The sequence below is a fragment of the Lutjanus erythropterus genome, chromosome 19, assembly GCF_056507025.1.
Source record: "Lutjanus erythropterus isolate fLutEry1 chromosome 19, fLutEry1.hap2, whole genome shotgun sequence".
Lineage (NCBI taxonomy): Eukaryota > Metazoa > Chordata > Actinopteri > Lutjaniformes > Lutjanidae > Lutjanus > Lutjanus erythropterus.
This window is the reverse complement of record NC_139335.1, coordinates 7,258,687-7,281,085: the sequence shown is the minus strand read 5'-3', so window position 1 is coordinate 7,281,085 and position 22,399 is coordinate 7,258,687. Positions and strand designations below refer to the sequence as shown.

At 41.3% G+C, this 22,399-nt stretch overlaps 1 protein-coding gene across 2 annotated transcripts in view; it reads right to left on the bottom strand.

Moving 5' to 3' along the window:
* Nucleotides 1-19,433, bottom strand: part of znf385c (zinc finger protein 385C) — a 188,179-nt gene extending 168,746 nt beyond the window's left edge. For both annotated transcript variants that reach the window (XM_084744379.1, XM_084744380.1), the window contains exon 1: nucleotides 19,302-19,433. The gene's annotated coding sequence lies outside the window, so the exon portion shown is untranslated. The remainder of the gene's footprint in view (nucleotides 1-19,301) is intronic.
* Between the last annotated feature and the right edge of the window lie 2,966 nt (nucleotides 19,434-22,399).

The window sequence follows — 22,399 nt, the reverse complement described above, 5'->3', positions numbered from 1 at the left end:
CAAGATTACATAATTAGACAAGCACCTGTAACTCTGCTGCAGCGTGGCATTTCACTGCTGCTTCCCACCTAGGATGGCATTTACACACACGCATTTTCTTCTATTGTCAGTTTGCGTTTATGGATCAAGCTACTTAAAATACTGAATGCGCTATATTTGACTGAGGTTTTATGGATTTCTCAAACCCGTGAGTAATCAGCCCTGATTACTTGTCAAGGATCAGACCTTTAAAAGGCCTGTGTTCACTCACATAACCGGGAGGAACGTTTAAATAAAACACTGCAGTTTGCCAGTGACGCACAGGAAACGAGTAGGCCTGTGTGTGCGAGGTCGACATGGACATTTTTACCATCTTTTTACCACCTGGGATCTATTTTAATGCCTGATATCACGTGTGCTACATGGATGGAAACCTGTCTGTGTTCATGCCCCACACAGATATATACGTATTCACTGTACATACATATGAGGGTAAAAGAGAAAGTAAGAGAGCACAAGAGGTGCTCTTGTTCTGATGTTCCCTCCCGTGTTTTCTCTCTAAGTTTGCCATCAAAAAACATTAGCAGAGCCCAGAGCCAGTGTGTTTTCTTTCACTACAGCGATCTAGCTATTGATTTCCTACAGACTTTTGTGGTTCAATTTGGCTTTGAAGAAGAGGAGTGCCTTGTGTTGATTCTCGTCTTGTTTCTTAGAACAGAGTCACTGAGGCGTCACCGGGCTGCAGATCCTGTACCACTCTGATCGTACCACTGAGGGAATTAAAACACAATAAACTCCCCTCAGGTTCCTATGGACTTTTTAGTATTCTCTATGTCAAACTGTCAACTGTGACAACTAAAAGGAAATTACCACCTCACAGTTGTACAGTTTACATCCACATCTGTCCAGACTCATATAATATATGTAGTGAGGGCAATGTGGCAAAATAGAAGTTATCACTATATTTATATGCATGATTCAAGCAAATAATGTCCAGTTAGAAAAATGCTGTCTTCACTTTGAGATTATTTTTTACAGAGGAATTCAAAGGACTTCTCACTGATAATTAAGATGTCACAGTGGAGTTGACCCTTGACCTTTTGGACATAAAATGTCATCTCATCATCATTTTATTCTACTAGATTTGTGTTAAATTTTGTCATAAGTAACATACAAACATACAAATTCCTGACCTAACACGTTCTGTTAGGTCACAGTGACCTGGACCTTTGACCTCGAATTTCTAATCAGTTCATCCTTGAGTCCAAGTGGACAATTGTACCGCATCTGAAAAATAAATCTTTCCAGGTTCTCCTGAGGTATTGCATTCACAAGAATGGGACAGACATGAGATCACAGTGACTTTAAACCACCAAAATCTAATCGGTTCATTCTTGGGTCAAAGTGGACAAGAAGAAAGAAATTCTGTCAAGGTGTTCTTGAGATTCACAAGAATGGGACGGAGGGATGTATGTGCGGTCGTATGTATGGATAAACAGACAACCTTATGCCTGAGGCATAAAAACTTGTGCCACTGGTAAAAAAAACTACATATTGTTGGTGGAAAGAAATTACATAGATGTTACATAAACCACAAAAACTTCAAGTAGATCTGGGCAGTATGGTCTAAAATTTATATCGCAGTATAATTTAAAGCATGGACAGTAACTTTTATATCTCAGTATATTTGTTTTCCTTTAAATTTCAATCTAGATTTATCTGCGGGAGTAAAGTTTGTGGTATGCCAACAGCATTGCAACTGTTAATGTGCTTGTAAGAACATTTAATGTGCAAAACTAGAATGATAAATAAATAAATAATACAAAACGTTTTCTCAAGTACACCAAGTATTACCACCTCTTACAATCACTGTCGTCTAATGTGATTTGCACATTATTGTTTTCTGCTTGTTGTGTGACTTTTTAAACCTGAACCATGTCCATGTAACGGCAGTTGCACTGGTCTTTTTTCCAGCCTCTTGTCCTCTTCATTGTGTAGTGAAATGTTACAAACAAACTAAAATCAAAGCAGTCTGTTTAGCTTAGTTTGCCATTTATATCAAAATTGTGCAAAGCTCAGATGTTACTGGTTCTTTTAACATTTTGTTCCACTTATTATCATGTTGCTGTTTGGTCAAGCAAAGTGAGGGCTCTACCACAGTATCACTAAAATTCATACCAAAGGATAAATGTACACTGGTGTAGTTTCTGTATCATTTATACCTTCCACCTCTATGTTCAAGTGAAACATCTGCAATACATTAACAATAAAAAGGATTGTATGAGATATTCTGTTCAAAGCCCTGGTTCAGTGTTTCCAAATCATGTCCATTATGAGAAAAAAGTACATCCTTTTAAATAGAGTGGCTGTATTAAGCTTTGTCCAACAGTGCAGCAGACAGTTATTAGTGCAAAGCAGAGGTGGTCTATCTGAAAGCCTTTTCTAATATAATATTGTTCTTTCAGGGAGCCTTTTAAAGTCACTATCTGTACTTTCCTCTCCATCGTCTCTCTGTTTCTCTCCGAGGTTTGTCTGAACAAACTGTGTATTGTCCATGTGCGTCTCTTCCACAGAGCAGGTGCATCTGTTCCTCTGCTCTCTTTATCTTTTGCCGTGCCCCGTCTCTGACAGCGGTGTCGTTACGATTGTTAACCCGACCCCAGCAGCCCCTGTTTTGTCAGCAAAAACGCTCCCTGGAGAAAGCACTGAAAGATGCCCCTTCTTCTCTTTACTGAGAGGAAAAAAAAATATATGGTTCAATTATAGAGTCTGTCAGGCCGGTATGAGTTTGTGATGGCCTGAACCGAGCTTGGGGGGAGATGAAGTCAAGCCGCTAACTAATGCACTACAAGTGGAGCTCTTTGTAGGTTCTGCTTTTGCTGCTTCATTCACCGAGTGCAGCTTTGTTTAAAACTCACACTGGCAAACAAAAAGAGGAATTAAAGTGGAAACTAGGTCTGGGACACTACATTCAATGCTATCATGATACCTGGCTTTGAAGCCGTTAATCACAGTCTACAATCGTCAAATTGTACTTTAAATGGCGTTGAATTGTGTGCCACTCTGCGCTGTGCAATACAAACATTACACATTATCCTACAAACATGACAACAACTCACTAAACGCTTCAACTTTTCAGACCGAAGAGGATCACAGTGTTGGCGAGTGAATGACCCTGAGCTGACGTTAGCTGCCAGCCTGACAAACAGTGTGGCTAACGTTAGCAGTGCTAGCAGCAGCAGCTGCTCTGCTTGCAGGTTAATGTCCATGTCTGTGCTGAACGTGGTCACATGTTGCTCCAGTCGCTTAACATCGTAGAAGCAACAATTAACTCACATTGTGCATGATAAAGAGTATAAATGACTAGTATTTCGGGTGGTGACTACCGAGGATGGTGGCATTTAATCATGTAGTTAATGCATACCCTAATTTTTAAATATTGTGTGCAGTATACTATGTATTTATTTTTTCATTGTTTCATCTTCTGTGCAATAATTTCAGTAATATCTTCATACAGCGAATAATCCTGTGAGTTTTTGCTGTTTGTATTCTGTGCAATCCAAAACTCTGTGTCTCTCTAAAATTATCCATTCACCAGTTAATTTTATTTAAATTTTTAGAAATGGTCTTATTCAACTCAGGATATGCCGGACGTACTGTAGAAGCACTGACTCACCAAACAGGTAAGAAATGGAGACAGACACGGTGAATCAATGCAGTTAACAGAAGTGATTTAGTGGATCAGTGAGTCGATGTGTGCGTCAGCTGTGTGAGTTAAGAGCTGATGTCTGGGCTGCTGCTGCAGGGCTAAGAGGGATTTTAAAACTGGAGGAAGTGGAGTTAATGTGAGATCTTGAAGAGTCGAGAGCCGGCCCAGCGTTCTTCACCCGTTCTCGGCCCACCGGTTTGACACAGATGATGAGAGGCCCCAAGCAGAGTGCAAAGGAACATCACCCACACACACTCGTTCAACACAGGAATGAAAAACAGCACGGCTGTAACAGAGAGGAGGAAAATACACTCATACACGCAAGAAATACAGGATTCAAACGGGTTCTTCTTGAAGGCTGAGGTTCTACCCAGAATCATTTGCTTCTTAAAAAAAACTTTTTTAGAAGAAAGAGTTCTTCAGGGATTGCTGACACCCTTGAAGAACTCCCTGTTGGGAGGGTTCTAGATAACACCCTTGTAATACTGGAATATAACAGGGCTGTCAGTGGAACCCCCCTGGGTTGGTTCTAGATAAAAACCTGTGGAATATATGTGGGTTCTCAGTAGAAGCTCCTGGGCTGGTTCGAGATAAAATCACTGGAATATAAAAGGGTTTTTGGTAGAAGATGAAACCCTTGGAACATAAATGTGGGTTCTAGACAAAATCTGTGTTATGTTCTCTGGAGAAGTCTCATGGGTTCTGAATAAATCTCCTGGAACATAAAAGGGTTCTCAGTAGAACTGGGTTCTTGTTTGCGTACTGAAGATGGAGAGGTTCTGGATGGAACCCCCAGAGATGGTTTTAAGTAGAATCAATACACCACAGAAGGGTTCTCTGTAGAACCTCTCATAGTGACTTTTTGCTGAAACCTTTCACAGATGTTAAATGAAAGCTTTATGAAAGGTTCTACCAGGAACCAGAAAGGGTCCTCCTGTGGGGACAAGCCGAAGAACCCTCTATGGTTCTAGTGGGCACTTGTATTTCCAACAGTGTACGGCAGGGAAAATGTACACATAAAGAGGGAGGAAGAACGAGCCGAGTTTCGTGGAGCTGCTGAAGCCACATATGCTACGAGGGTGATAATCTGACTTTTAATCAAAGGCCAGGACACCACTGATCTGCTCTGCTAAGCCTCAGTTCATTTTGAGAAGAAAGCAGCCATAAATGAAAGAAGGCAGCTGAATGATATCAGCAATTCTGAGTCAGCCGCTACGTCAATAGTGGCATCACAGACCCATCCTCAGCATCACCAGCGCTATGAGGCTATCTGGGGCGACCTGAGCCCCACCCATCGATATCCAGCCTCCCCTCCTCGCAGCCCACACGGTTCAATAAGAGACAGTAAAACAAGAGTGTGCGCCTCAGATCCAGCCCTCCAGACGGTGGAGGTTACTGTGATCAGCATGGATTAGATGTCTTCCCGGGCCTGATCAATGAGAGTTGGAGGCGGGGGGTTGTGGTGGCTTGTTGGGGTGGAGGAAGCTTTGGTGCCACCTCCTGCGGGCTGTAATGACTCTGATAGCTGATATGTGAAGCTGTGGGAGGCAGGAGACGAGCCGTTTGCTGTGCAGGAGATAAAACAGATGCTGCTCCCAAAGGACGGGCGTGTGAATGTAAGCTGAAAAGCACAGACGTGGAAGCACTGTCTCTCATTCACACACACACCACCAGTGTATAGACTTATATTAGTAGAAGTACTAAGAAAAAAAAATGAAGTTATCACGCTCGAGTTATGTCTGAATTCACTTTGGCAGGTACAGCTGTTGGAGAAGTGGTGTAAGAGATTTGTTCTCCTGCGCTCACTTCAAGAAGATTCAGGTCAAGTGCGAGACAAGTGTGACTGTTGAGAAAATCACACATCCGCTTTACTGACACGCCACGACAGCACAACGAGCTCCTCTGACTTGTTAATTATGTACTTTTAAAGCACAAAAACTTCAGAACAGGCGCTGTTAACGGTTCACACTCAGAGAAAGACGGAAAGATCTCAACAATTTTTTAGAAATAATACACAGCGGAACCAAAATTGGGACTGTGATGGGACGACGAGACTCACAGGGACAGACAGTTACAAGTTGAGAGCGACAGAGCTGAATGTAAAATAGATGACATATAGCTGATCCAAATAACTGCAGGGTTCCTGTCTTACCTGATGGCTGCCACTGTTACATATTCATCGTTTGCTGCTATTTCACATTTGGGTGACGGCAGTGACAGCAAAATGTCTTCGGCCTGCAGTCAAAAAAAAAATGTCGTTACAGATCTTGGCATTCCTCCGAATCCGTCTTCACTGCTCAAACGTATGCTTCAGCAGACCACGATTTATATGTGTATTCTGAGTTTTTGGATCCAGTGAGATCAGTGGAACAGGCCTTTCCACGAGGATTCGGAGTAGCCCACCAGTGGGAAAAAGTAGCCAGCTAAGCCAGCTAACTGCTTTGACTGGCTTTAGTCTAAATGGACAGCACAATAACACGTCCATCAGTACACACACAACACACATAAAGACAAAAACAACATAAAAGACGCAATAAAATGTAACAGACAGAGAGGATTAATCGACTGTGGAGAAGAGGTGAGGTTCAGTTCACTTTGCACACAAACAGGTGGTAGAAATGTCCTTCAGAGGGCAACTTTTTCTTTCGTACTTTGAGTATATTTCAGAGCCTGTGCTTTCTCACTTTTATTTGAATGAAGAAGTTGAATCAGTACTGTTTTTTGTTTTTACATGTTATTTATAAGGCATATCACCCAGAAGCTTATTCAAATTCTGAATCCTCGAAAACAAAAACCTCAGTAGTTTTTTTTTTTTTATATATATATAATTGACTTGAGGAGAAAACTGCTGTACCTCTTCACTACTGCAAAAATACTGGACAATATGCAGGCCAGAGCTCAAGAGACATACAACAAATTGTGCTAAAACACACAATATCATCGAAAAAGCTTTTAGAGTGCAGGGTGATTCTGAAATTTAGCCTCAGAATAATCCCTGGCAGCTAAATAGATTTTACTTAAACTAATGCATCTCATTCATTCAGATTTAGCAAACCCGCAAAAAATAGCACAGCCTGAGATTTCACAGTAAAGGCTCCGAAACACGTCCTTAAACCTTCTTTCAGAACTTGAATTGCCTACAGGAATATTGCTATCATAATCCTGGCAGCAGAACGCCTGGAAAGTGATGAGGACAAGAGCTCAACACACGCCATCGAGACTGAGAAACTTTCCTCAGCTATAAATAATCTTGACACAGAGAAAGCAAATGAGTAACAGTCTCCCTTCTGTCAATATTGATGACCGTGTTGCCCTTGAGCAAGGCAATTAACCCACGACAGCTCTGGCAGAGCTCTGCTCAAAGACCACGGTTGTGCTGTGCAGCCACCAGGTGTGAAGGTGTGTGTAACTGAATGAATGACTGTGAAGGAGGGCGTTGTTGAAAAAATACACGCATCAAACCATACATATATAAACAAATGTTAAAAAAAACGCACACATACAGCACTGCACACAATATCTGCATATTCATGAGAGCAATCTACAACCGCATGTTTCTGATCAAATGATTTCAGCCTCCACCCTTCCTGCAGTTGGACCCAAACAAGTGGTCTATTTAGTATTTGTTGTTGTTGTGCGGAGTGGTTGGGGGGGTTTACCTGTCCGAACACACTGAGCCAGTGTTTAACCCCAGAGCACCGTCATTCACCAGCAGCTCAGCTCCATAAACGCACCACTGTGTGCATGCATGTGTTTTTGCAAATGAATATGCAGCTCTAACACTGAGGCTAGTGTCAGTGTGAGTCATTACACATGTGTGTATGTATGTGGCTCGTAGCAGTGAGGCAGACTTCTGGTGTTTTTCTGTTAATCTGGATAATGATTTCATAACAACAAATCAAAATGAGATGATGCTGTATGTACTGCTGAAGCGGCTGTGCTTTGTAGGTGAAAAACCTGACTCCTCCTCCCAGCTGCTGTTCCCTTTTCCCCTCTGCTCCAACCTCCTGCTGCTTGGGGGTGAAGGGGAGGCTGAGGCAGAGGTGCTCAAGCAAGTCCACATTTAAAATTGTTTTCAGAGATCATGGATATTGTGAAAGGACTATCCAGATTGTTGCCAGCATTAAGCTAACTGTGATGGTATGGGGGTTTGTTAGTGCCCATGGCATCATGGGTAACTGTCATGTCTGTAAAGGCAACGTTTATGCTGAAAGGTACAGACAGGTTTTGGGGCAACATCTGATACCACCCAGATGATGTCTTCTTCAGAGACGTTCCTGCTTATTTCAACAAGACAATCCCAAGACACATTCTGCATGTGTCACAATGTTGTGGCTTTGTAGTAAAAGAGTTCAGGTACTAGACTGACCCAACTTACGCCTCACTGTAACTTTGTCTGGAGAAATGTAAAAACAGGCTCATTTAATATGATTTAAGGAGTATATAGCCAATCTTCTTGCAGATGGTTGTGTTTGCTTATGTAGATCATATAGAGATATCAATATTTAAATGAGACTTTTTCATAAGCTGTTAAAAACTCGCTACTTAAAGCTACTTGTAGTTGTGCAACTTGATTCCATGTTCCAGGCTCCCCACCTCTGAATCGAGGTGTAAAAGGCGTAATGAGTGGATGGGAGGGGGGGATTGCACAGGAACACAGAGAGGGGGAAAGTGAAACCTAAACCCGGCCTCCCCCGGGGTCAGCAGTGTCACTTCCACAGCTCTCCACTGAGAAGCAGGCAGCCTCCGCTGTGTCTGTCCCGGGGCTGAGCGCCTCCAGTCCGGCATGCCACTCTGCCAGGCAGGGGGCTGGGAGGGGGGGGGGTGTTCGCACCGGGAAAAGGGCAGTCTGCATGCCCTGAGGCAGGCTCCGTGCAGCTGTCAGAATCCCTGACCCCCACCCAGCCCACCCCACCCTGCCTCTGTCACCTCCGGCCTCACACAAGGCACCAACCCAGGCTCAGGGGTGGAAGGGTACCACCATCCTGTCACTCCTGCAGGGGGAGAGAGACAGCATGGCTAGAAGGGCCAGTGTTCATCTCTTTTCACAGAGATTCTCCCTTTTCCTTTTACCTGTCATGCAAAGACCCACACAGCCTGTCACTCCTCACAAAGCCCCTGGAGTGTGGCAAGAGAATTTATAATTTATCAAGCTAGCTTGTGATACATCTGAATAAATATGAAATGTGGGAATTACATCTGCCGAGGACATGTTTAACAAAATAAAATGCTGCGTAGATAATTCAATGATTAAACACACAGTATGTAATTTCTGCTGCTAGCGGTCTTTCACATCAGAACAATAACAAAAGACGTAGTTTGATGACGTCATGAAATAGCATGGGATCATGGGAGTTGTTGTCAGATAGATTTGCATTAGCAATGATGGTCGGTTTAAAATAAAGACATGACGCAGTCAGAAATCATGTTCATGGAAGAGGTCATATTAAAGTTTTATTCACATTATGTTTAGTCATTTTCTCAGACTCCCATACTCTCTCTCTCTCTCTCTCTCTGACGTATCCTGTGTTTTCCTGAAGTTACAGCAACTAGGGGCTATTAGGAAATGCACTGTTGCACTTGACCAGTCTGAAATCTCCATATTTGAGAGATTGAAGACAGCAGTTTTTGCCATTTTGAATGAGCAATTACTTTATCTACTAGGCCTAACTGATTATCAAAATAGTTTAATTCTTTTTGACCGCTTGCCTGGTCGAGAAAGTGAGTTGCCAGATTTACTGGGTTTGACTTTAGTGGAAACATTTGGGATACTGCAAGTACACAACTCAACAAAATATATAACAAAAGTGTAGTCATTTTTAGACATTTTAATCCAGGCATGTTACACAATACAGCTTTAAGCAGTGACTTTAAAAATCATGTGTAGCTTTTGATGAAGTATATTGCACAAAACCTTCAGCTATGACAGCTCAGAATAGGACAGTGCTGCCCTGCACGGCCATGACAGGACAGTGATGTCCTCCAGTGCCAAGCTTCCCCCAGCTAATTGGGAATTAACTGTGTGTTTGTACTGGCAATGGCAACCAGCAAGTACGTCACAGTTTTAGCACAAAACTTTTCACAGAATCCAGCTGAAGGTCACTGTGCTACTCCGATCGTTCTCAGCGGAGGATGAAATCAAGGGCAGCAGTCACACAGAGTAAGAGACAGACAGAACAAGAGAGGTCAGCAAACATCCATAAGTGTATAAATTCAGTCTTGGCCCTTGCGGTCTCCAGCTGTGTGTGTGTTGCTCAGTGTGAGCAGGCTGGTCACCTTGGCTCAGCAGGCGATGATACCACAGATAACAGCAGAAAGGAGGAGGATCAAAAGAAGGTCAAAGCAAAATAGCAAGAGGCCACTTGAGCAGCAGATGAGCAAAATCACGGAGAAAATTATAAGGTGAGCGGCAGCAATATAAGAGCAAGTGGCTGACAAAAAAACAACAACTGCAAAATGAAAAAAAAGGGGAAAAAAAGCAACACATAGCAGGAGAAATCTTTCATATATTTACTGTAATAAATCATAAAATGTCTATGATGTGTCATCAGAGATTTAAGAGCATGCTAAGCTGGCAGACACTGACAGACAACTGACAGTTATAAACACTTGTCATCACTTGTTATTGTTAATTTAAAGCATTACGCTTGTCTTGCACTCCTGCAGTGTTCCTGCTGCCTGCCTGAGCTTCCTCAAGTTTGGGGAGGAGGAGGCAGGGGGAAACATCTCACTTCAACCTATTTAAAATGCAGTCTGTGGCTCCAATTCACTATTTCTGGACATGCAATTGCTTTAAATGTATTTAAATAAGCATGCATGCGTATTTTTGGCGAGAAAGTCTAGACCAACAATGGCAGTACGCACTGCAACATGCTTAGGATACAGATACATATTCATTTGTGTGCATACATGATGTTGTGTGTGTGAGCCACAGGCCAAGCCTGGTGGCCAACAAACGAGAGGGAGACGAGGAAAAGACTGAGGTCAACAAGTACAGTTCTTGTCAAGACACCAAGAGGGAGGCTTCACCCTGCACTGTGGTCATAATGAGGATGTCACTGTAAACTACTTGGTGTTGCCATACTTGCAAACCCTTGCAGTTTTCTCAGGAGGCTCCCTTCTTTATTGCACTTTCCCAGTTTTCTCACAGGGTCACAATTCTCCTGCATTTATCTCGTTTGTGACAAATTTTCCTCTCTTTTTTCCCCCTTTTCGTTATCACTGCTTGTATAAGGCCCACAACACTCAAACTCTACTGTTTCCATCCAGACAACATTACAACTGGACATGTGCGCTCATCCTCAAGTGAGTGAGAGATGGAGAGGGTAATAAGAAAAAGAAATACTCAAGCAAATTTCAGACATCCTTGAAAGAAGAATTCCAGTTTTATACTTATGACTTTAAAGGAGATGGGCACATGTTTTCTAAGAGCAGCCTAACTAGCACACCCTCAGGAAATAATTTGTAAAATATCTATTTTTGTGTTTTTGTAATCAAATCTGAAGTTAGACAGGGTAAGGCTAAATTCTGTGGTCCCATTGTGTTTTCCACTTAATAACTGTCAGTTATAGGTCATCTGCAGGCATCTGTTTGCAAAAAAATGTGTATTATTTTGTTATTTTCATTCTTTTAAAGTCAACAGAAGAAACAAAGCCTATGAAACAATTTCCCGTAGGAGGACGCCCAGACTCTCCCTATTTTTGAGGTCTCAAGGTTGGTAAGTATGTGCGTTACATCTATGAAGACTCACACTACTGTCAGAAACCGCTTATGATACTGACCTCAATCAAGATATGTGGGCTGAGATGTGGATGCATCACACTAAACTCCTGTATATACCCATGTTTTAATACCTGTCTGCGTCATCTGTGATGTGAAAACATCGGATTTCCACACAGGCAGAGGAAGTAAAAGCGTGCGTTCTCCTGCTCATAGTTCAGATATAACATCTCAGCGTGCATCCCCTGGATTTTTTCTTGCCATGGTGACAGCAACATATTCCCATGGGATGGCAGTTTATCACGACTGCTTTAATAATTACGTTTTACTGGACATTATTGAAGTATACAGTCATAAGCATAGCTCCTTTAAGGAACTGTAAGTTTGTCCAGGTGCAAATAAGGGAGAGTGAGCAGCATACTGAGAGTGACTGTGCTGCTCAATAACAGAGCAGAAACTTAAACTTAGCAGTAAGTTGTCAGTCTGGCAGTAAATGTACAGTTCAGGTTACAGTGTGTCAGCAGCTTCTCAAGACAAAGAAAAGTTTCGTCTGTTGTTTCCCAACTGCTGGACAAGTGCAGGCCATTAGCCCCGACACTGAGCAGGCTGAGCAGGAAAGGCTAATGTCAAGCTAACACCAGCGCTACCATTTGAACATATCCCTTTGAGAAGCTTTGTAATCTTTTCACTCATTTTTACCTTTTAAGGCTTGTCAGTTGTCGCTATTAACCTAAGTAAAGGATGGAGTTAATGTTTACATTTCTCCCAGAAATCCTCCAGTCTCCTCCACAAAGTTACACTAACAATCTCAGATAACCATCTCTAAAAAAGAACTAATACTTCCATCCCCGAGTGGACAGAATGTGGAGTGCAGACCCAGAGTGACCCTTTTTTACATCTAATATTTATGCTTTCCGTCAAACGACCCTGTGAGATGAACAAGTGTCTTCAGCATTGAGCACGAAGCCACTTTAATGCATTTTGCTGCGGCGTGTTTCTCCACTGGCTTCCTGAAGTGGAAGTTAACATGAGTATTCACCTCGAACAACACATAGTGATAGACAGGCTGTTTGTCTCTTGCCTCTCTGTATCAGCACTGCCAACATGAAGCAATTAAAAACCAAGAAATACTCCCAAAACACACACACACACACACCACCTGCATCTCCTCAGGGTGGGAAGGCATTCACAGTTCACTCCGTGCTTACAGGTTTCTCTAGTTTCATGTGTTTCTCTGCGGTGAGGAAATGAAAAACTTATCACTTCACTGAAGAGCAAACACTGCAGAGTAAAATCATTTTATAGTCTGTATAAAGGAAAACAGCTGTTTGACTGTTAAACTGTTATTCACGACTTGAGTGTTCAGGATTTTTTGGGTGGAGATATGGCTCTGTGATGTGCCGGAGCCGTGGTCCCCCAACACTATATAAACCCCACAAACTGACAGGAAAATAACACTGCTCCCTCCATCCTTCAGCCCAGCAGTTCACTTCAGCTCGCTTCAGTTCCAGCATCCTGACACAGAAGAAAAAAAAAAAACACCATCCTGTTTCTGTCCTCAGGCTCTGGTAGCTCAAGCATGTTTGATGTCTGATAAAGCTGCTCGATGGAGCGTCCATATGTGAGGTTGTTTTCAGGTCGTAGTGGTGTTTGACACTGAGACAACGGAGCTGTTGTTGGAGCCATGTTGTACCAGAACTAGTTCAAAGACAACTCACAAGGCTAACTTTGCTAAAGTAAAAGTGCACAGGGCTGGAGATGGGATGAGAACCATGATTGTGGTTCACATCATTTTATTATTATGAGATTACGATGTGTAAAAGCGCAAGACCTATGTTGTATATTTTGTTGAGTTATGTACATACATTATTCCAAATTTTTACATTTATTCTTGTCCATGCATTATTTCAAAGTACCCATGAGCAAATGAGCAGCCAAACTTTATGTGCAGTATGCAGTTTTCTTTTACAATATGTATAAATATTCCTGATCAATTTTTCCATGAACACGATGCATAAGCACGGCAGGGTGTGTGTGTGCGCACAGTGCATGTGGACAAGTAAAAGAGAGAAAGGAAAAAAGGTCCCGCAGCTGCACTCAGCCTCGGAGCAGACAGGTGTTGGCAAGCAGATTAGCAGTGAAGTTGTACAGTGGCAGTAAATGTACAGTTTGCCCACCAGAACACCACAAAAGTAGCTGAAGAAGTTCCTGAGTCTGGCGAAGTGATTGGAGAGTCTGCAGGATTACAAACCAAAGCAGAGTAAGCTGCTGTCCAGCTGTGTAGCAAACTCTGCACCATCTCTAGGTCAAAAAATGTGGATAAAATACATTTTGAATATCTTTTTGTGGGTCATCAGTACATTTTTTTCTTAAAAAAAAACTAGACTTTAAGTGTAAATAAACTCTTTTTTGCTCATGAGACGCAGCTGGGATGCGAGACACAGAGCTGGCGCAGACAGCTGCACGGATTAAAATGATAGAATGAGTGAGTGAAAAACGTCTCTGACTATGTCTCTGACTATGTCTTTTGTTATTGTTTTGATGTGAATGAGTCCCCCTATCTGCATAATTTACATAGAGTGTTTAACATGTAGCCTATTAACATTTCCATTGTTTACCTCAAACTACTAAAGAAGGGTTTGTGGAGAGAACTCTGTTTTTGCTCTTACACAATGCATGCTGGGAACGCATGCTGATCATGTTTCTTAAAAACTTAATGAGTTTAGCGGATCCTCAGCAGTACATTAATTCAGCCTATTATTTCCAAGTCCAACCATTTACGTTTATCATTTCTGAAATGGATCTGAAAATGAAAATCGAGTGGTATCAATGTGAAATCCATAACAGTCATACATTTGCATTTAGTTCATGACAAAAAAATTTAGTTGATTCCTCTTGATTCCTGTCTGATAGTTTGTACTGTGTGCGCATGGCATCATCTCCACAAACGAGCAGGAGGATGAACAGTAGGCGTGGGTGTGATACTGTGGAGTTTTGAGGTGGTTCCAGTGAAGAGTTGTAGACGAGGTGATGAAAATGATTCATAATATTCTGTCAGTGTTTTACTGATTTTGGCTGCCAGCTATGTTGGCAGCTTTATATTTGTTGAATATTTCTGTTTAAATAATAATCCCTTTCACCTACTTTTCATTATATTATCATGAGTGCCAACACTCCAGCAGTCAACTCAAACTCATTAATATTATACATAATATGTATGTTATCATTGAGAAATGACACTTTACATAATAACTTAAATGAATATGTATAGCAGAGGAAGGACTCAGTGAAACTATTTAATCTCTGCTGCCAAAGTTTGAATCCAGATCAACCAAGTCACACTTTGAACCATGAAGGGTTTTTTTTCTGCACGTTCCTGTACAGCTCTCTGATGAGATAACAAATTTTTATGCTATATTTTAATATTTTTCCATATTTTGTTGTCAAATTAATTTATGCATCTTGACTTGCAGTACTTGCTTCATTGCTTTCCTTATTTTCTTCTACTTATTATGTTGTTATTCACCAAAACATCCAAGCAAATTCCTTGTATAGCAAAACCTACTTTGCAATAAACCCGATTCTGACACTACAGTTAGTCTATTTTTGGGAGACAGTTTTGTGAAGATTTATTTTCCCCCATTGTGACAGAACACATGTGAAGTTACCCCTTTTGTGTACAGTAAATCCAATTAGTGACTGCAAACATTACAACTGTGCAGCTGGTTCCTATTTATGTTCTTGCTAATGATGAATGCAAAGATAAAATACCTGACAGCTACTGAGTCCCCCCTCCCTGTTAAGGATCTGCTAAACATGAGCCTGTGAGCCAGTTAAAGGGATATTTCACCCCCAAATAAAAAACACATTTATTTATCCATATATATTGTTCTGATGTGAGTTGCCAAGAAGCACCAAAAGGCTCATGACTGCGACTACGGATGAAACAATAACTGGTTTCACAATAAAATTCCAGGCGAGTAGTCTCATTGTTTCAAAACCATGTTTGGTTACTGTGCTTTGAAGAACTCATTGTACATACTGTCTAACATGAGCCAAAGTTAGCAACAGTCTCCCAGACTTTTAAATATAAAACTTGGTGAAAATATTTCAACGCGTGTGTCAGCAGCTTTTGAACATTTCACCACATTCAATACCACAACAGCACAGATAGCCACAATAGTTTTGGTAGTTATAATGCTGATATGAGGTTCTCATATCGTTTCATCTCTGCTTGTGAAAGTGCGTGATGTAAACACTGATAACGTCCACCACGGCTGAGCTGTGATGTTAGCACCACAGAGCTAGCTGCCATGGTGATCTAGATCAGGCATGTCCAAACCATTCCACAAAGGGCCAAGTGGCTGCAAGTTTTCGCTCCAACCAGCCGACAGCACACCCAACTTGACTAATCAGCTGTTTGAGGACTGAAATCAGTTGATTAAATGAGTCGAGCCCGTTGTGCTCCAGCTTGGTAGAAGCAAAAAACCTGCAGCCACACGGCCCTTCATGGAACTGTTGGGACATGCCTGAGCTAGACAGAAAAATAGCATGACAGGTAAGAGGAAAAATATGTAATTTTTTTATTTCTGAGTGAATTGTCCTGGGGTTGTTGAGATACTGATACCATTTTCGAGAAATGCCTCCACTACTGCCTAAAATACTGGTATCGCTGGTGTACGAATTGTAAAAAGAAATATACAGTATAGGCATATTGTGACTTTTCCTTTGCATTCTTCAGCACAGAAAATGTTTTTGTCATTTCATACAAGTATTAGCAACCATTAACTTTACGGTGGCACTGATTTATTGTGTCATTCCAAGCATGAGGTGCAGTCATTATCGCAACTTTAACAGCTGGATCCACTCGCGCCTCTGTCCTGTCTGTCTTGTTGAAATGGCTAGTATGGTTTATCAACTTGCACCACCTATTGGCAGGCATAGAAAACGCATTTAAACTATTCAGTCTGACCAGAAGCAGAGATAACATCTACTTTAACCCTGAAACAGAAACCATGCTACTTTCCAGCAGCATCCTGCACATCATTTTTTCCTATGATGGTGAAGTCATGCTCTATGGTATTCATTTTCTCTGTGCATTTGTTTATTTTTTACAAAGGATTTACCTGAGCCATGACATAAAACAATGATAGCGATCGTCTCACATCCATACAGGATTAGAAGTATACCGCTGTTAAAAATATATAGTATATGCTTTTTAATGCACTGGTTCTGGATTGGTGCACAGTATCAGCCAACATGCAAAGTTCAGGTATTAGAAACGGTATCAGGAAGTAAATGTCCCTTCAAGCTTGTTCAAAGTGTTTCACACATAAAATCTGGCCACTTAAACATCAGCATATGGTCAGAAACAAAAGGAAGTATGTTAAGTGTGTCAGTATCAATAACTTAACACTGTGCACATGTGATGTAGAGTGAGACTGCGCTTCAGGCTCACCAGGATAATGTAACAACGCTGTTTTCAACTGAACTACTACTGCTTTGTCACTGAGAAACCATAATGCTCCCAAACAAGGGCTCTAAATAAAATGGGAAGTTTGTCCATCTTTGCCTTCTCATTTGCGCTCACCATAACGATGTAGCTGGCTTAACCTAACTTGTATGGTTTTCGGTAACAGCCAAAATCTGAGGTCACAATGCCAAAGTTTTCCCAAGTGGAATTTGCACTTTCAAATTTATGTTACGCATGTCCACACAGGCTGTAATTACTGTACTGTACTTCTGCAACCAAACATCCTGTAGAAAACAGCTCATGACAAGCACAAAAAAAAATACCCTCTCAAATGCCAAACTCCCTCTGCCAGAAAATAAAAATAACAATAAAACACAAATGACTATGAGAAACATATTGCGCACTTTATCATAACAGCAAGACAGATTGCAGCATTTATCAGCCGTGGCCAGCTTTAAAAAGGTGCAGTCCATAAATAAAGTCTGGACCGAGCGGCCGCACTACAGTGTGTCAATTTCTCTAAATCCACCCTGTGATATTTCACTTGATTTATCAGACCTCTTACTTGTTACAACAACTACTGAGCACCAAGATTGCCGCAAAGGAGGTGTTCAGCAGAAAATCCAATATAATCAAGTGGCAGTTTCACACGCTCCATGATGGCCCTGCTGCTCGCTTTGACTGATTCCAACATCTGTACACCAACATACGCTCCCCTCTCTCTGTACAGTTGTGAGTGTGAAATGTACTTTACTGGTTGTTGTTTTTTTAATGAGAACACAGCCGGCGCTGATGAAACAGACAATGCAAACTTCAGGAATTCCTCTCTGAGCAGAAGGCTGTTAAATCTGTCATTATTGGTCCCAGTAGACCACATCTGATTCACTGTAAGTGTGTGTGTGTGTGTGTGTGTGTGTGTGTGTGTGGAAAATTAATGCTCATCATGAAAACACATCCTACATGTCCCAGGATCCTGCACGCAAAGTCAAATTCTTTCTCAATTCAACAGGAAATAAAGCCTTCATCAGGGATGCACAATAAGAATCAGGGCTGATTAATTATCAGCCGATATTGGCTGAAAAATATCGACTACACTAACATCTGATTTGACAGATTATATCAAAGCATTTAATTTGGATTTTTAGGCAAAGCATACTTTGTATATTACTTTATTTATATGTGTGGGTTCTTTTTTAATGCACTTTAGTAGAAAAAAAATAAATGAAAATTTGAAGAGTCAGCTGTTCTTTGTTTTTGTTGTAATAGTGATGTCAGATTTAGTTTCGGTCAGACTTTTAGAATATTAAATCATCCGTCTTTGCTCACTACATCTTAGCATTTCATACCCTCAGCTGTGCATAAACTGCACATTAAGACAGAAAAAAAGAGAAAATATTGGTTATTTTATAGGTGTTGCCCATGAGAAGCAGGTAATTGTCTGTTATCAGTATCAACTGGGGAAGAAAATCCATATTGTGCATCTCTACCCTTAATGTCCATCCTATCGTAATAGCAAGATGGAAAAGGACACAGGTTATATAACCGTTTTACAAAGGTTATCTTGATATTATCTCCTGAAAACTATTTCCTGAAAGGTGACAGTTAAAGTCAGCATAATTTTATTAATAAGTTTAATATAAGTTTGAATAAGAAAACTATGTATTAAAGTGATTCCCTTTAGAGCAAAGTGAATATTTGATTTGCTATAATTACACTAAATGTAATATCAATGGGCTGCAGAGCAGAGCAGAGCAGAAAGTGCACCAGGAGGGGAATTATTGACCATTTTCAGTGGAAAATACTATTAAGTAAGATTATTAAGTCGGGATGGGAGCATAATGTTGGGTACAGAGGAGGACAGAGCACATGAGTAAAGCAAATGTTGTCTGTATCGACCCACAGTTGACCGTGAATATGACTATGAATAACTCACATAGTTGTTTCAGGTTCTTCTGCATCAGTTTTGGTTCTGATATATAAAGAAAATCCAAAGAGAAAAATCCTGAAATCAATTTATAATGGTCTTTATATTTCCTCCTGTCACTTATTTTATTATTTGTTTAATAGCATCTCTCTTCATCACTCATGAAACAGTTTAAAGTATTTTTCTGACGGGATGACAAGTGTGGAGAACGAGGATAAATTAAGACGTCTGCTGCTGCTAATGCGTAATTACGCGCAACCCCTCAAATTGATTATGAATCGAGAGCAAAGGTGTCGTTATTCCACCAAAAGCGACGAGCGAAATTAAACTTTACAACACCGCATGTTTAATCCGCTCCAGTCTGTCAGAAACCTGCAAACCTGCACCTGAAACTATCGCATCCGGATCAATTAAAGCCAAATCCAAACTTTAGCGGAGACAGCGCTCCTCCTCACGTGTGACAAAACAACAGGATTCAAAAAAGCGCTTTGTCTTACCGGTCCCGTTCCGTTTCCGACTTTCCCGGTGCTCGTCCGTGCCCAGCAACAGTGGAAACAGATTGGTACAGAGTCAGACTGGCTGCCAACGCGAAAAGGCAGAGCTGTCCAGTGCAGCGGTTTCAGTCAAGTCCCACACAGCTCTGCCAACTGGAGCAGGAAGTGTCCTTTAACAATAAAAGCGGGCATGTGTTCGCACCGGTGGACAGGCAGCTGACATAACACACAGCTGTGAATGTCAATGGACCTTTTTTAGCTGAAAAATGCCCTCAAAGCGGTTTGATTTCCTCTTGTGCATTAAAATACATGCATAGCATTAGGAAAGAAATCCTCCTCAGCTTGGCCTATGTTACAAGTGTTGGAGGAAAACATGTTGAAGAAAGTTAGTAGATGTTTATTTTGATTTCTACTGTACTTGATAGCAGAGCCTTAACGCAAACAGACTTTTATTTTGAAACACATAGCCAGATGTCTTCTCTTTTTCTATGAATTTGATGACTGCTGTCAGTTCAGACTGACCAGCAGGACGCAGCACCTACTGCAAATCAAGAACTGGCTGATGGTTTACAACTAGTGGTTAAGCAGCGTATGCTGTGTTCCACCAGCACATATAGTTTCTTAACAGCAGGTGACACTCAAAAGTTAAGCCACTGTTTTTTATTTAAACTACCTGATGGAAAATCAGACTCCATTTTGGGCGCAGATTTGTGTGTCAATGTTGTGACGCTGTGAACCATCCAGACGTTTCCTGAAGTAAAGCTTTCCATTCGCTGATCAGTGGTTGTCACGTTTAACTGTGATTCGCTCAGCTGTTTCAGAGCAAAGATACCAGGGGTGCGACTGGCTGAGAGAGTATTTAATAATCACAACACCCACTGACCTATAGTCATCTTCATGCAGCACATGGACTCTGTGCACTTTGACCTGTCACCTTTGATTGGTATTTATTATTCAAATTGTTGCTCATGGTTTGAGGAAACACGTCGTTCAGCCTGGAAACCGTAGGAAAACAATGCACACCATTTTCATACTGAATATGCCCCTGGTGTAACTCAGGCAGCACATCAACACATCCCTGATCTAAATTGTTCTTAATATTTGTGACTTACTGTAGAGGACCAGTCCCCCCCCCCCCTCCCCCCAATAAAAAAAAATATACCTCTACCTTACCTCTTATCTATAGTGCCATTTGTCCATCTAGATGTTTTGGTGAGTTTATCGTCTTTTGGAGCTCTCAGCTGTAGAGATGTCTGCCTTTTCTCAAATATAATGGAACTAAATGCCACTCGGTTTGTGGTGCTCAAAGCTAAAAAAAAAAATACATCTGAAAAGATCAACAGCGACCTCCAAAACTCTGTGACTCACACCAAAACAAACAGAATCGAGAAATAGTGCTACAGGCCAGAGAACAAACATGCATTTCTGGTTTTGGGTTGAACTGTCCCTTTAAAAATTACAATATGGATATTATATCCTTATTTACATAAAAGAATACACAACGGGAAAAAAACGATTCATTTTATTCCACAAGTCTCCCTTTCTTTCCCCAAACTTCTATGTGGATTGATGTTTTTTGCATGTGTCATAACACTCACTTTAATGTAATATGGCATCACTAATATTCACCACTATAAATAAGAGGCTCAATAGACTGAGCCATGGGGATTTGGTGAGTGTTAATTAATTTCCATAAAAGAATACTAATTAATTGCGTGTCTTAATGGACATTCATGTGGCTGCACCTCACACACTGTTATTATCTATAATTATTGGCAGCGTGACATTTGACCCTGTACTCTAATGGCATGCTTATCTCCCTCGAAAGTGAATATTATTGGTAGTGACAGACAGTATATAGTCTACTCAGTGAGGTGTTTAGTCTTGCAGATTTGAACAGTTTCCCAGGCTCCAAAATAGTTACTGCAGGAACAATAAACATCCCACAGTGCCAGCCTTGTCCTCGTCATCCAAGAAAAACACTGTTTATTATGCAGAGTTTGCTGATGATGTGATTTAAATACTCGCCAGTTTCGGGGCTTTTTATAGGTCGTTTCTTCCATTAAATTATATTCTTGTATTGGCTTGCAAACTGATTTTAATCTGACACGATTAACAGAAAGGCCAATTTCCCTGATTATAGTGCGCTGGGCCTCTTTACAGTAGTGTGACTAACTGTTGGAAATGCAAAGAACAGGTTGTCACCAGTGAAGTGATGGATCCTCTTGGCTCCCCTATTTATGAGCACTAGATATGTCCTTCTTCATGCAAATGTGTTGGCACTCAAACAAGCGGTGTTCATAAAAATAACCCACAGTCAAGAACATGGGGGACCACAGTGAATGAAACACAACACCACCATCTCTCCCCTGTAACACCAGCCATTAGCACCTCTGACTAAGATGCCTCAAAAGTCTCCAATCCTTCGATGCGGATTTCTGTCATTTGTGTGGCGTCGAGCCTTTGAAGGATGAAACGTGCCAGAAGCATGGCTGCTTTCTATCATTTCACTATTTGTCTGGTTTTGAGGTTCTAGTTTCTGAGCTCCCCTGGTAACGGCTAAAGGGCAGGATGCAAGCCAGATTCAGAGCCCTAAGAGGTATCTGACTGGTCACTGTCCAAACCCCACACCCCGTCAAACCAGCATGCACCTGCCTCACATGAGCTTCCAGATCAGTTGCTGCACCTTGCCCTTTCAGTGCTGACAGTGCTGATTATAGACTGCCTAATAAAGAGGTGAGTAGACTGTGACCTCTGTCCAACAATCTTCAGAAGACCACAACCTTTAATTTAAAGACAAGTCCTAAGAAGACATGCATTATGTTATGCCTGTTTTTGTTGGGAAACAGCTTTATTCACTTTCTTATTGAGAGTTAGATGAGAAGATTGATACCATTCTTAGATTTGTAGGTTAAATATGAAACTACAGCATAATCAGCAGACGGCCAACTGGCGCATATATCTTGTTTGTTTAATTCCTAGAAAACCAAAGTGTGAAAACAATAACTCACCACGTTATGTATGTACTATTTCTTGGCTGGGACCAGAACTTATCAGAATCTTGGCTGGTTGTCTGGCAACTCGACTCGCTCGAAATCAGT